Genomic DNA, 15,024 nt, shown 5'->3' on the forward strand with positions numbered 1-15,024 from the left:
ACCAGTGCTCAACATTCTTGATTATGAGTGTTACCTGTGAGATGGTGAACTTGACAAGGATTTCCTGGCCATGTTGGTTGCATGTCAGTTTCTGAGGTTTTGCGGAAAATGTTTGGCCTGGAAGTCAGCCTGAAGAAAACTGAGGTCCTCCATCAGCCAGCTCCCCACCATGACTACCAGCCCCCCCACATCTCCATCGGGCACACAAAACTCAAAACGGTCAACCAGTTTACCTATCTCGGCTGCACCATTTCATCAGATGAAAGGATCGACAACGAGATAGACAACAGACTCGCCAAGGCAAATAGCGCCTTTGGAAGACTACACAAAAGAGTCTGGAAAAACAACCAACTGAAAAACCTCACAAAGATAAGCGTTTACAGAGCCGTTGTCATACCCACACTCCTGTTCGGCTCCGAATCATGGGTCCTCTACCGGCATCACCTACGGCTCCTAGAACACTTCCACCAGCGTTGTCTCCGCTCCATCCTCAACATTCATTGGAGCGCTTTCATCCCTAACGTCGAAGTACTCAAGATGGCAGAGGTCGACAGCATCGAGTCCACACTGCTGAAGATCCAGCTGCGCTGGGTGGGTCACGTCTCCAGAATGGAGGACCATCGCCTTCCCAAGATCGTGTTATATGGCGAGCTCTCCACTGGCCACCGTGACAGAGGTGCACCAAAGAAAAGGTACAAGGACTGCCTAAAGAAATCTCTTGGAGCCTGCCACATTGACCACCGCCAGTGGGCTGATATCGCCTCAAACCGTGCATCTTGGCGCCTCACAGTTTGGCGGGCAGCAACCTCCTTTGAAGAAGACCGCAGAGCCCACCTCACTGACAAAAGGCAAAGGAGGAAAAACCCAACACCCAACCCCAACCAACCAATTTTCCCCTGCAACCGTGTCTGCCTGTCCCGCATCGGACTTGTCAGCCACAAACGAGCCTGCAGCTGACGTGGACTTTTACCCCCTCCATAAATCTTCGTCCGCGAAGCCAAGCCAAAGACACCTTGAATACACAACAATTTTTGACTCTGAGCCTCATCTCTTCCACTGTAATCTCTGATGATAGGAACATAAGAGCATAAAAAATAAGAACAGGTCTTACTGTTCCTTGAACTTGTTGACCTTCCATGTCAATTCTACTCTTCAGTTCTTTCCATACAAAACAAAACTTCATTAATCTGGTACACTTGGGATTTTGGTGGTGCTGGTCCAGCCAATTTTTCTAGAAGATGATTGTGGACTTTAGGAGCAAGTCAGGGGAATATGACCCAGTCCTCATTGAGGACTCAGAAGTGGAGATGGTTAAAAACCTCTAATTCCTGGGAGTCAACATCTCCGAAGATCAGTCCTGGAGCCCCCATTTTGATGCAATCACAAAGAAGGCTCGGCATCGGCAGTACTTTGTGAGGTGTCTGAGGAGATTTGGTATGTCACCAATGACTTGTAAACTTCTGCAGGTGTACTGTGAAGATCATTCTGGTTGGTTGCAACACTGCCTGGTATGGAGGTGCCAACTCTCAGGATATCACAGGCACCAACCTTCACTCCATCAAGGACACCTATATGAGACAGTGTCTTAAAAAAGCAGCCTCTATCCTCAAAGACCCCCACCACCCAGGCCATGCCCTCTTCATTCTGCTACTATTGTGGAAAAGGTGCAGGAGCCTAAAGACACAACGGCACAAGGACAGCATCTTCCCCGCTGCCATCAGATTCCTAAATAATCAATGAACCAAAGACACGGCCTTACTTTTTGTGTATTATTATTTTTATTTTTTTAATAAAATGGTTATAATATCAATGTTTGCACCATGATGCTGCCACAAAACACCGAATTTCATGACTTGTTCATGACAATAAATTCTGATTATGTTATTCCTATTAATATTCTAACACACTTTTAATTCACTTTTCCCTTCAAATTTCTCAGTGAATCCAGCAAATTTAATGCGAGTGTGGAAAACAGAATCCTGGTCAATTTAAAGGAAGCATGGGAAACCGGTACCTGGTAAATCAAAAGATAGTACATGAACCTGAGCCCAAGTAAGTTGAAAGGGAGTGAAAGAAATATCTCCTGATTACCTGGCATGGGAACATCAATTCCCCGAACATAAAGCCCTACAAAAGGAAGTGGACACAGCGCAAGACATCACAGGCAAAATTCTTCCGACCACTGAGAACATCTAAAGGGAACACTGCCATCAGAGAGCATTAACAATCATCAAGGATCCATGTTACCCGGCACACATTCTGTTCTCACTAATTCTATCAGGAAAGAGGTATAGGTGCCACAAGACTTGCACCACCAGGTTCAGGAACAGCTGCTACCCCTCCCCCATCAGAGTCCTCAATAACAAACTTAATCAGGGATTCATTTAAGTACTCTTATTTTTGCACTTTATTGATTTTTTTCTCTCTGCATTGCACTGTTTGTTTACATAAGCACATTGATTGCAGCTTTTTTTTTGTTTTGCACTACCAATAAATGGCAATTCTGTCTCATCCACAGGAACAAGAATCTCAGGTTTGTATGTGATATGTATGTACTCTGATAATAAATCAGAATTTTGACTCAGATGCTGAACTATAGGATTTCTGAATAAGTGGATAACATATTATTGGAGTTTACTATATCTTGGGCTTGGTCATTGTGGATCCCACAGAAAGTGCTCCTGTTGCCATTATTATTCCATGCTTAAGTACAGTATGACAAGCATGATAAATGTGACGACCCACTAAATGTATTTGGTTTACTTTTACTTTTTAGTTTTTGCTTCACTTTGATCCTTAAGACCAGATTGAAAAGCCAAACTAATAATTCCCACCTTTGAAACTTAACCTTAGATAATACAGAAAAAAATTTCAACCACTTAGAAACCAGTAATATACACTAACTTCTACATTTAAGGCAAATTATTAATGGTATCTCTCATCCTATCTCTAAGGAAAGCAGAACTTTGAACATGTAAGGCTTTTTCTAGCCTCACATGGTTGGTGGTGAATCAGGACAAATAAATACTTAAAATTGACAAACAACTCTGTTTAATGGGTGCAGGACCGGAGAGACCATCCAGAAGAAAACTGGCCTAAACTTAAGAAATTACCAATGGAGAAGAAAACTGAAGGTAGGTGATAGAATTATCCATTGCTAGTAAACCTAGACTAACATATTATAAGTAAATTGCTGCAGATTATTGTCAAACAAAAATTCTAAAATATATACAGCAAAGAGCATGAAGTATAAAACTTGGGAAACTTTGATGCAATGTGACAAGATGCTGGTGAAACCAGGATGAAGGGATTGATGTATGGAGAGAGTTTGAGTTGATTGGACTTGTACTCACTGGGATGAATGAGAGGTGATCTTATTGAACACATAAGATTCTGAGGAGTGGATGTGACTTCACTTTCACTTCCCTTTCATAGAATCATAAAATTTGGTGCAGGAGTAGACTGTTCAGACTTCAAGCTTACAGCACCATTCAATATGATCATGACTGATCGTGAAACTTCCTGCTTTCTTTCCATATTCCTTGATTCATCAGGGTCACAGCCAACTCCCTTTTGAATATATCTAATGAATTAGCTTCAACAACCTTCTGTGTTAGGGTGTTCCACGTTCAAAACTCTCTGGGTGAAGAGGTTTCTTCTCAACTCTGTCCTAAATTGGTTACTCCTTATCCTTACACTGTGGCCCATCGTTATGGACTTCCCCAACATTAGGAATATTCTTCCTGCAAATAAACTGTCTAGTCCTGTCAGAATTTTACATGTTTCAATGAGATCCCTCCTCATTCTTAGAAACGCCAATGAGTATAGCCCTGATCTATCCAGTCTTTCCTCATGTCAGTCAAGCCATCCATCCAAGGCCAGGGGAGGGAGGATGGTATGGTTGGGAAGGAAGGAATTTGATGCAACCAGAAGTGGAAGTGAGGGTGGGGAGAACAGGGCAAGTTGGAGTATTATGGTATTGTCCAATCTACTTGTTGTTCCTATAACTTGTACTTGGTTAATCAAAAAAACCTCACTGGTGTTTCATCTTGTATTCATATATGTGAGTTCTTAGACAACACATGGATGAAGGAAAAGGTTCTTTACATTAAAGTTGTTGTAAACAGCACCTCCATTACAGATCTGCATACTGTGTGTCTTGCTCTGTGTCGGCCCCTGATGGCAGCCAAGTCTAATCAAACAGTAAGGCATTGCTAGTTGCAATTCAACCATGATCACTATCATTACATCTCCCTTTCTTAAAACAAAAGAAGCTTACTTTTAACTAACATCTTTTTTTTTGTTCAACTCTGCAATTTTAACTTTAATACCAAGAACTTACATTTTCATTATTATCAGCATTGTTAACATTTTAAAACTTGTTTTGTGTGTTCACATTTACATACACTGAAACTTGAAGAGCGAAGAGGATAGCACTGCTTCATTCTATAACAGGAGTCTTTAAATTTGCTCAATGAGTTGCTTAAGAGGATTCATGTGTCTTGACGATCTCCTGATTGATTGTCCTTGAATCTGAGTTGTTGCCTCAGATGATGTCTTCTCAGTTGTGCATTCAGGTTGTTCAACAGTATCTGTCTATCCACCTACTATGTCTCGATGATTACTTGGCAGAACAGCACCTTCATCTGTCTTAATGGTGTATGATCTTGGTTGGACTTCACTAAGGGCAGTTCCTTTCTGAGTCCATAAGTTTGTTTTGTCTTTTACTCTTACTTGGTCACCGGTGTAGAGTTCCAATAAGTTTTTTGTTTCTCTGTCAAAGTAATACTTTTGCTTTTCTTTCTGTTGTTCTTTGAACTTCCTCACTTTCTCCCCCTCTTTTGTTTTTAGGAGATTCTCCCGAATGGGTAGGTTTGATCTTAGCATACATCCCATAAGTAGTTGTGCTGGCGACATACCATACTCGAGTGGTGTTGTGCGGTATACTAGCATGCTCTGGTGGAAATCTGTTCCATTGTCTTTTGCCTTGTTCATCAGTCCTTTCACTGCACTTATTTTTCCACTAGACCATTGGACTGTGGAAAATGAGGACTTGAGGTGGTGTGTACAAAGTCCCACTCTTTTGCAAACTGTTGGAACTTTAAATTGCAAAACTGGAGTCCATTATCTGTGAAGACCTCGCTTGCCACACCATGTCTGGAGAATATGGCTTTCATACCTGTTATTACAGCATCTGCAGTGGTGGTGTTCAGTCTACACACCTCTGGATATAGGGAGTAATAGTCTATGACTACAGATAGTCCTTCCCTTGACATTTGAATAGATCAATGCCTACCTCTGGTAAGGTCTGTGTGATGCTGGGTGCAGCTTTAGTGGTTCTGCATGATTGCTTGCTTGATATTTCTGGCATATTTTACAGTTTGACACTTCATTTGTTATATCATTGTTGATTCATGGCCAGTACATCAGCTCTCATGCTCTTTTCGTACACGTTTCGATTCCGAGATGTCCTCCATGGATCCTTTTTACCATCTCTTTTCTCAGACTTTTTGGGATAAGGATTTTACTTCCTTTGTAGATGATGTCTTCAACCAGTTCTGCCCTGCAGTTCCAGTACTCTGAAACGTCAGGTGAGCAGTCCTGCATCATGTTGGGCCATTCATCCAAGATGTTTTTTTCTCAATTGTCTCAGTGTTTCAGTTTTGTTTGTCTCTGACTTTGAGCTCCAGTTTTGCATCTGATATGGGCAGTGCACTTGTGATCATGTCCACGAAGGCATTCATGTCTTCATCCAGTTTGGTTTTTGTGGGCTCTCTCATGTCAACAGCTCGAGACAACATGTCTGCTGTGTACTTTAGCTTACCCAGAGTGTACACTACATTCAGTGTAAAGCACACATGTCAAACTCTGGCCTATGGGCCAAATTTGGCCTGCGATATAATTATATTTGGCCCGCAAGATCATATTAAATATATATTAGAGTTGGCCCACTGGCCGCTGCGCCAGTATAGCGCATGTACACTGAAGGTGAAAATGAAGACGCCGGAGGTGTGGAGGGATCTCAGAGTCTCGAATCCCAGGGATCGGAGCGCCGCACTCAGCCCGCCTGGCTCCCGGACACACAGACACGGCTGGAGTTGGGGACCATCCTCGCTGGGTCAGCGCTTCAGCAGCGACGCCGGACCGAACGTCTCGCTGGCGATGCCTTCCCCCTCGCTCCGTGCGCGGTGGACCCTGCCTCCAGCTCCTTTTGTTGGAGACGATCCCGGCGCCGTGAGATCGCAGTTTAATCCCTCTCCATTCCATTATATCCCTGAACGTCCTTTTTACATTGTGGCCTTGGCATGTTCCCAATAGCGAAAACCTTTCTGGGATCTGGTCTGATGCCCTCACTTCCAATAATATCTCCTAAAAATGTTAGTTCTGTCACCCTGAGCTGGCATTTCTTTGTATTCAACTTCAGGTTTGCTTTCCTTGTTGTCTCTCATTATGCTCCATTCTCGTGCTTCCCCATACTATGATGTCATCCATTGAGGTATCAACTCCATCCAGGTGCTCATAGACCATATAGATAGTTTTGTGATACACTTCAGGAGCTGAGGCAACTCCGAATGGTAACCTTAGGAATCTGTATCTGCCAAATGGACTATTGAATGTGCCCAGTTTTGAACTTGCTTCATCCAATTTCAACTGCCAAAATCCTGATGATGCATCTAACTTGCAGAAAAACTTTGCATTTGCAAACTGTGATATGATTTCTTCACGCATTGGAAGCTTAAAGTGTTCTCTCTTTATTGCTCTGTTTTGATCTCTTGGATCCAGGTGAATTCTAAGCTTTCCATTCTTTTTGTCCACAACAATGAGTGAACTCACCCACTCCATTGGCTCATCTATCTCCTGAATCACATTCAGGATTTTCATTCTGTCCATCTCTGATTTTAGTTGCTTTTGAAGCACAAATGGAACTTTTCTACATGGATGTATTATCAGTGGCACACGTTTATCTACTCTGACTGTGTGTTCTCCTGGAAGGCAGCCTTCACCCTGAAATAGGTCATTATACTCTTTCATGAGTTCATCATAGACTCTCCTTTGCTTTTCACAATGAGGACTCTTTTTACCAGATTCAGTTTCTCACAGGTTGTTGAACCTAGTTTGGTCTGTACATCCTTTGGTACCATGATGCTCTTTGTCCTTGTGTTTCACTTTGACCATGCATTTTCCTTGCATTGGTATATCGGTACTGAATATCCTATCACCTTCACCTTTGTTCCATACATCTTTGGTCTGGGTCTAATCTTCTTAAAATCAGTTTCTGATCTTACATTAATTTGTGCTCCAGTATCCAAATTAACTGAAATGTATATGTCATTCACTTTTAATCTCAACATCCAGTCTCTGTTTTCTTTCTTGTTTTCAGTGACAACATCTACATAGAATTCCTCTATCTCCCTTTCATCTACTACATGAACCTTGCTTTGTTGCACTTGGTTCCTACCGCAATGGGCATAATGGTTGCTTTTGTTGCACATATAGCATGTTTTACCATATGCTGGACACTTTTTTGGTAGGTGTTGTGCACTGCATCAACGACGTGGCTTTTGATTGTCCCTTTCATTTTTGTTTGCTGGCCACTTTGGCACGCTTTTTGTTAAATGATTTATGTCTGTTCTTGCTCACTGCATCCACGTTGCAGCTAATTTCACTGAACGGCTCTTTTGCCTGCAATTTTACAGAGTCTGCAGCTCTACAGAGTACTATGGCTTTTTCCAGGTCTAGATTTTGCACTTTTAGCAGTCTTTCCCTTATCTGGAACACCACACACAAATCTGGCTTTTATCAGCAAGTCGCCAGTCCACCAAATTCACATGTTTTGCTTCTGTTTCTCAATTCAGTCACATACTGATCAATACTTTCTTCCATTTTCTATACACATGAAAAATCTGTGCCTCTCAAATGTCACGTTACATTTAGGTATGCAGTATGCCTCAAACTGTTCCATTATTTTTTTTCCAATTTCATTTTGTCTCCTTCAGCAGAAAATGTGAAGTTATTATATACTTCCAGTGCTTCATCACTCGCCGCGTGTAAGAAAATTGATGTTTTTACTTTATTACTTTTCTCGTCAGCTCCAACTGGCACTAAATACAATTCAAAATGCTGTTTTCAGCCACATTACCTGTCAATTGAAGTTTTGCTGGTGGATGTAATCCTTCAATTTTTCACTTTGTTAGCTTCTCTTCATTGATCAGTTGCTGACTTTAGATTTTACCTTTCAAAGTATCTCCTTCTAATTTCCTTCATCCCACTTCTGACTCCATGTTTCATCTTATATTTGTACTTGTGAGTTCTTAGACAACACATGGATGAAGGAAAAGGTTCTTTACTTTAAAATTGTTGTAAACAGCACCACGAGGCATGCCATGAGACTGCAAGTCTCCATTACAGATGTGCATACTTTGTGTCTTGCTCTGTGTCAGCCCCTGGTGGCAGCCAAGTCTAATCAAACAGTAAGGCATTGCTAGTTGCATTGCAACCACAATCACTATCATTACAACTGACATGAAGCAGTGGCCATACCTGCCTTGGTCTTAAACTGAAGAAAGATGAGACAATAAACTGGGCCAAGATATACCAAGAGATTTCTCAGTGAACTTTAAAATGTTATGCTAATTATTTGAACACTGGAAATGGAAAGCTCAAGATAGCCACGTGAGAATCTTTGATTACTTCCCAATTCTTTCATTCTTTTGAGCTCGATCTGTAACAAAGTGGGCAGTACTGCGATTAGCACAAAATTGTTACAGCACCAGTGAACCAGGTTTGAAATCAGCACTGTCTGTCAGGAGTTTGTACCCTCTCCATTGTCTGCATGGGTTTTCTTTGGGTGATCCAGTTTCCTCCCACCCTTCAAAACATACTGGGGGTTGTTGGTCACTTGGGTGTAATTGGACAGCACAGGCTTGGCCGAAAGGGCCTGTTAGCATGCTATATGTTTAAATTTAAACTTAGAAGGGTATTCAGGCCATCCAAATTGTGCCCATTCTATGCAAGAATTATCTATGCAATCTCTTGATCTTTGCTGTGCCTTGAAAAGCTATTCTTTTGATTGCCATTATTGAAGATTTACTAGTCAATACAGATTAGGAAATATTGTTTGGAAATAATGTGCAATGAAGTTTAATGGCACTTGCCCTCCTTAAAAAAATAAATGATATCAAAGATGTGGGAACTCATGCAGAATATAAATATGACATAAAAATAGGAGAGAAGAACCTTTGAAGCCAGGACCTGGTGTGGAGGCACCTAATGGCAAGGAAAATGGCAGGGGCACGTCGAGGCCTGCTGAAAGAGCGTCCCCTTCCAATGGATGCTTGATTGGACAGGAGGACCACCTCCTGGAAGAAAACATTGCCCCAGGCTGTCAGACTGCAGCAGACAACCCTGGATCGAGTGGTGGAGGGAAAGAGAGGTCCAGTATTTCCCCCCCTCACAGCATGGGTGTTGAAGCGAGCAGCCAGTGGAGCACGAGAATGGAGTGGGAGTTCGGGTGAGTGTGAAGACCACTGGTTTGGGAGCAGAGCGCTGTGGAGGGGGGCACGAGTTGGCACGTAAAGAAGTCAGGGGAGACTATTACCAAACCCAACCTTGAGAAGAACGGCACTTGTATGAGTCCTGGCACGTTGGGATCAGAGCGGCAGTCCTGGCAGGCGCAAAGACTATAGCACGGATGAGCAGCGTGCCATGGATAAGAGCATGAGTTGGCACATAAAGCAGTTGGGGTGCCGCTACTGGACCTGACCCTGAAGGAAGCAGCACCTGGGTCCTGATGGCAGGTCTAACGCCAAGCCAAGGGGAGTGGCAACTCGGGAGGTGTCGGGCCTGACGTGAAGAAGTTCTGGCAGTAGATACAGCCGCAGGGTAGCTGCAAGCAGGAGCTGGAGTGGAGGGTCCAGTGCTGGATCTTCTGGAGATAGCAGCAGCAGAAGTTATGGTGAGGAGGTTGGGGACTGTGGGTGAGCCCTGGGTAGCAATGACCCTGGAGAGGGGAGTCTGCAAAGAGCATCAGTGAGGCAAAACACACAGGGAGGCTCATGTGATGTTATGCAGGCACTCTCATGGAGAGCAGGCTATCCTTGGCCAAGCATAAAAGGGCTGAGGATATGGGTAAAAATTTGGATAAGGTAAAGAGGGCCCTCACAGGATTAATAGGAAGGGTATCAAAAGTGGAGGAGAGAGTGGGGATAACAGAGGACACTATTAATAGCATGGGGAGGAAAACTGACTCTTTAATGAAAGAAAAGGATTGCTAGATTCCCTGGAAGAAATAACATCAAAACAGTGGGGTTGAAGGAGGGGGCCGAGGGTCAGAACCCTATAAGCTTTTTTCAAACATGGATCCCCAAGGTGCTGGGCGAAGGTGTGCTAGGAGAGAGGGTGGTGGTAGAAAAGGCGCACAGTCCCTTCTCCCGAAACTGGGACCTGGACAGAGACCACGCTCTGTCTTGGTAAAATTATTATGTTACCAGGACAGGGAGGAGATTCTGAGGGCAGCAGCAATTGGGGCGAAACCGAGAGGGGGTCCCATGGAGATAAATGGGCACAAGATCTTTTTCTACCCCGATATCAGTGCAGTGCTCTTAAAGGAAGGCACTGGAGCCAGCAAAAAGGACAATTAAATAGAAAGGCCATGAGTCTGTTCTGAGGTACCCGGCCACTCTGAAAGTGGTTTTGCCAGGGAGGTGGGAGGAAATTCATTACAGATCCTGAGAGGACAATGCAAATGGCTTAGGATTTACCCACACTTGAGGGTAAAAAGAGCCCAAACAGAAAAAAACAACTAATCCACAGAAATATATGGACTCACTGTGAATTGTGAAATTCTCGGGTGTTTAAATGAAAAGACAGCATGAGAAAAGAAGACAAATGGAAGTAAACGTTATGACTATAATATTTTTTTGCTTGAGAGTGTGGGAGTTGAAGGGAGGAGATGAAAGGTGCAAACTGCACAACCTATTGTTGGGTGGTGACAGATGAGAGATTGTCGCTGACCAAGGAGGGGTTGGATATGATAAGAAGAAGGGGTTGCTGTGGAAGGGTAATTGGGGATTGAATGAGTGTATGGATACAGAGGGTATGTATGTTTATCTTTACTTTTTTTTGGCTGGTTCCCTTAATTTTTATTTTCGTCCTTGTTACTGTATTTGTTCTTTACTAGTGAAGTGTTGTGAGCGAATGGGTGTGTGGTGTTTCTCTTTCTTTTCCAGGGTTTGTCACGGGTCGGATGGATGATAAGAGATTGGGCATGCAGGGGGAGGTGGTGGTGGAGGAGGGGAAGCATTTAGGGGAGGAACCTGGGGATAATGGCTAAGAATGTAAAGTTTGCTACTTTTAATGTCAATTACTCAAATGGTCTGGTGAAGCAGAAAAAGGTCTTGGCACACATTTAAAAATGGGGATAGATCTGGCCTTCCTTCAAGAGATGCATTTAACTAAGTGGGAACATCAAAAGCTAAAAAGGGGGGTGGGTGGGTCAGGTTATTTTCTCCTCATTTGGCTCAAAGGGAAGGAGAGTGGCAATTCTAGTGGGGAAGAGTGTTCCCGTGCAGGTGCAGAAGGTGATTACAGACAAAATGGGAAAATTAATTACGGCGCACTGTCAGATATATTCAGAATCCTGGACCCTAATGAATGTGTATGCCCCCAACTATGATGATGAAAAATTTATACAGGACATGTCCCTATGATTGGTGGAGAGAAACAAAAATATTTTAATGGGGGAAACTTTAATCTATGTCTGGATCCTGTGCTAGATAAATCCACAAAATGGATAACTAGGACCAGGGCGGTGAAAGCCACCATTTACTACATGAAGGAGCTGAATGAAGGAGCTGAATTTGATAGATGTGTGGCAGAGAAAGAATCCAAGAAAGAGGGACTACTCATTTTACTCAAAGTAACATGACTCCTACTCTAGAATAAATTTTTTTATGGCTTCATCTCAATTGGAAGGTAGAATCATGGAAGTCGAGCTTCTCTCAAACCATTCCACCTTAGTTTTGACTATAGGCATGCCAGATAAGCAAGGCACAGCATACAGGTGTTAACACTTTGCTGTTGAAAAAGCTGGTGTTTTGTAGTTTTATAAGAACACAAATAGCCATGTTCTGTGAGGACAGCTGCCTCTCTACTCCAGATAAATTTCTTCTGTGGGACACCCTTAAGGCGTACTTGAGGGGGCAGATAACTGGGTATACAAAAACAGTCAAGAATAATTATATGAGGGAAGTGGAGGAATTGGAAAAGGTTATTACCCAATTAGAGAATGATTTTCAGGAATCAGAGCTCTCACAAATAAGGAATTGGAAATAATACGTTTCAGACGTATAGTATGGAGAAGGCTATTATGTAGTTGAGAGACAAGTATAATGAGTTGGGGGAGAGAGCTCACAAGGTCCTCACTTGGCAGTTGAGGGCAGAACAAGCCTCTAGAACAATTAATGCAATACAAACGGGGAATGGCCAGGTCTCGTATAAACCAAAGGAAATTAATGAGACCTTCAGGGAATTCTATGAAGGATTGTATAAATCTGAATTGCCTGGGGATCCCAATCAAATGTACGTGTTTCTGGCCAGATTAGATCTCCCACATCTGAATCCAGAGGAACAGGCGGGATTAGATCTTCCTTTTACAGAGGAAGAGCTGGGTAAAGCATTGAGTCCACTACAAGCAGGCAAGTCTCTGGGGGAGGACAGATTCCCGCCTGAGTTCTATCGAGAATTTAAGGACTTATTAATGCTTCTGTATATGGAGGTGATAGACCAAGCTGGGGAAACATGGAGCCTCCCGGAATCTTTCACAATGGCAATTGTTATGATGATTTTGAAGTAGGGTAAAGGTCCACTCATGGCCTCTTCTTATAGGCCAGTTTCCATGCTGAATTCTGATTACAAGATCCTAGCCAAAGCCCTGGCAAACAGATTGGCATTGCATTTTCCAAAATTGATAATCAAAGACCAGGCAGACTTTGTGCAGGAGAGACAAGTAGCGGACAATATTGGCAGACTGTTGAGGTTAACTGCTTCAAAATGAATGTGTTGCCAAGATTCCAGTATCTTTATCAAACATTGCCTGTGCTGTTGCCCTGGGGTTTCTTTAAACAGCTGCCACATAAGGTTAGAAGGTTTCTCTGGAGTGGTAAGGTGGCAAGGGTCTCTATTGAAAAATTAACATGGGACTATAGACTAGGCGGATTGAGAATGCCAGACTTCAAAAAATATTATTGGGGAGCTCAATCAAGATACATCGCCTCTCTCTTTCAGGGAGGAGGTGTACCATCCTGGGCACAAATTGATCTGCACTTGGTGGATGAGAAGATAGCAGAGAATTTCATTTACAAATGGGATGCCAAATTACTGTTAGGGAAGAAGGGCAGCTTCATACTAAAACAAGTAATTAGTATCTGGACCAAAATTAACCAGTATCTGAATGCTAAAGTGGAGCTGTCACCAAAAACACCCTGACTCTGTGGTGCACTGTCGGTCAGAAGCAAACACACAAAACCAAAAGACTGTACAACAGGTTTTATTTGACATAAGCTTACACAGAGCCAGCTGTGAGACATGCCTTGGTCCAAGCTTAGAAACTCTGAGAGTGTCTTCGAAGGGCCGGCTCAGGCTTATATCCCAAAGGGTGATTGACACCTTACTGGGTGGGGCTTGGTCTATTCAGGTTACCTGATTGACAGCCGGCCAGGTGTTGTCTTGTCCCCATGCTCTTCTGCAGGTACAGAGGTTTCCCCCTGGAGTAGGCCAGTGGTGTACCACCACAGACTCCTTATAAATTAATACCATTAACGGAAGGTAACAAGTTCCTGGACATCTGGTGCTATAATGGCATCAGGTGCATAGAGGACTGTTACGAGCAGGGGCAATTAATGTCATTTGAACAGCTAAAAAATAAGACATTCCACTGCTATCTTCAAACAAGTTATTTTCTATGGGTCATATTGGGTCCAAGTATGACCCTACCTTGATGCAGTAACATAGAGGCCTTGATTAGAAGGGAGAGTGGTAAGAAATTTATTTCGGCAATGTATTGCCTGCTCCCAAACAGGGCCTTCATAGGTAGAGAGAAAGATGGGAGTCTGACTTGGGCATTGCAATTAATGAGAGATGCTGGTCTGACTTGTGCTGGGAAAGCATGACCACGGTCATCAATGCAAGGTATTGGCTGGTCCAGTATAACTTTTTGCAACAGCTGTATCTAACACAGCAGAAAATAAACAGGTCAACATCATCACTCTCACACCAATGCTTCAGATGTGGGTTGTGACTGGGACGTTTGTGCACACAACCTGGTCCTATACCAAGGTGAGGCCCTTTTGGGTAGATCTAGGCCAAGTCCTGGAGAAAATTCTAGGCAAGCGATTCCCACAGGACCTGGAGTTGTTCCTGCTGGGAAATATAATGGACATAAGGCTTAGAATGAAGCTGTCCAAATTTCAAATCCAATTTGTGTTCATCACATTGGCAATGACCAGGAAGTGCATTGTGGTGACTTAGAAGTCTGACTAGTCTTAGTATCGAATGATGGAACAAGGAAATGCAGAGCTGCATTCCCCTGGAGAAAATAACTTATAACCTGAGAAACAAATACAGTACCTTTCATAGGAAATGGCAGCCAGACATGCACTATATAGGTGCTTGGCGGTGATTGGTTTCTCTGCTCCTTGCTGCGGCTTCCTCTCCCTCACACTGATCCTGATCAAGGAAAGTCAGGAATGAATATCAGCCCAGAGGCCACCCACTGAGCTGTGTCAATCCCTGTCCCTTATTTTTTATTTTCCAGGTGTTAGTTTTGTTGTTGGTTGAAGTTTGAGTGAGTCGTCTTGATTTATGTGTGGGGAGATGGGGATTGGTAGAGACAAGGGCTTGTATATATAGTCATATATATAGTCACAAAAATCTGAACTGCTATTAGTGTGACAGTGTATATGGCTGTACAAGCGAGTGTGAAAATATAAATAAAATATTCAAAAAAAGATATAATAAGACCAATGA

The 15,024-nt window shown here is 43.0% G+C and overlaps 1 protein-coding gene across 1 annotated transcript in view; it reads left to right on the forward strand.

The window, feature by feature from the left end:
• Positions 1-15,024, forward strand: part of morn2 (MORN repeat containing 2) — a 137,133-nt gene that overhangs the window by 47,048 nt on the left and 75,061 nt on the right. Inside the window, exon 4 of the transcript XR_011355883.1 lies at positions 3,065-3,134. The gene's annotated coding sequence lies outside the window, so the exon portion shown is untranslated. The remainder of the gene's footprint in view (positions 1-3,064; positions 3,135-15,024) is intronic.

This window comes from Narcine bancroftii, chromosome 4, assembly GCF_036971445.1.
Source record: "Narcine bancroftii isolate sNarBan1 chromosome 4, sNarBan1.hap1, whole genome shotgun sequence".
NCBI classification, from domain to species: domain Eukaryota; kingdom Metazoa; phylum Chordata; class Chondrichthyes; order Torpediniformes; family Narcinidae; genus Narcine; species Narcine bancroftii.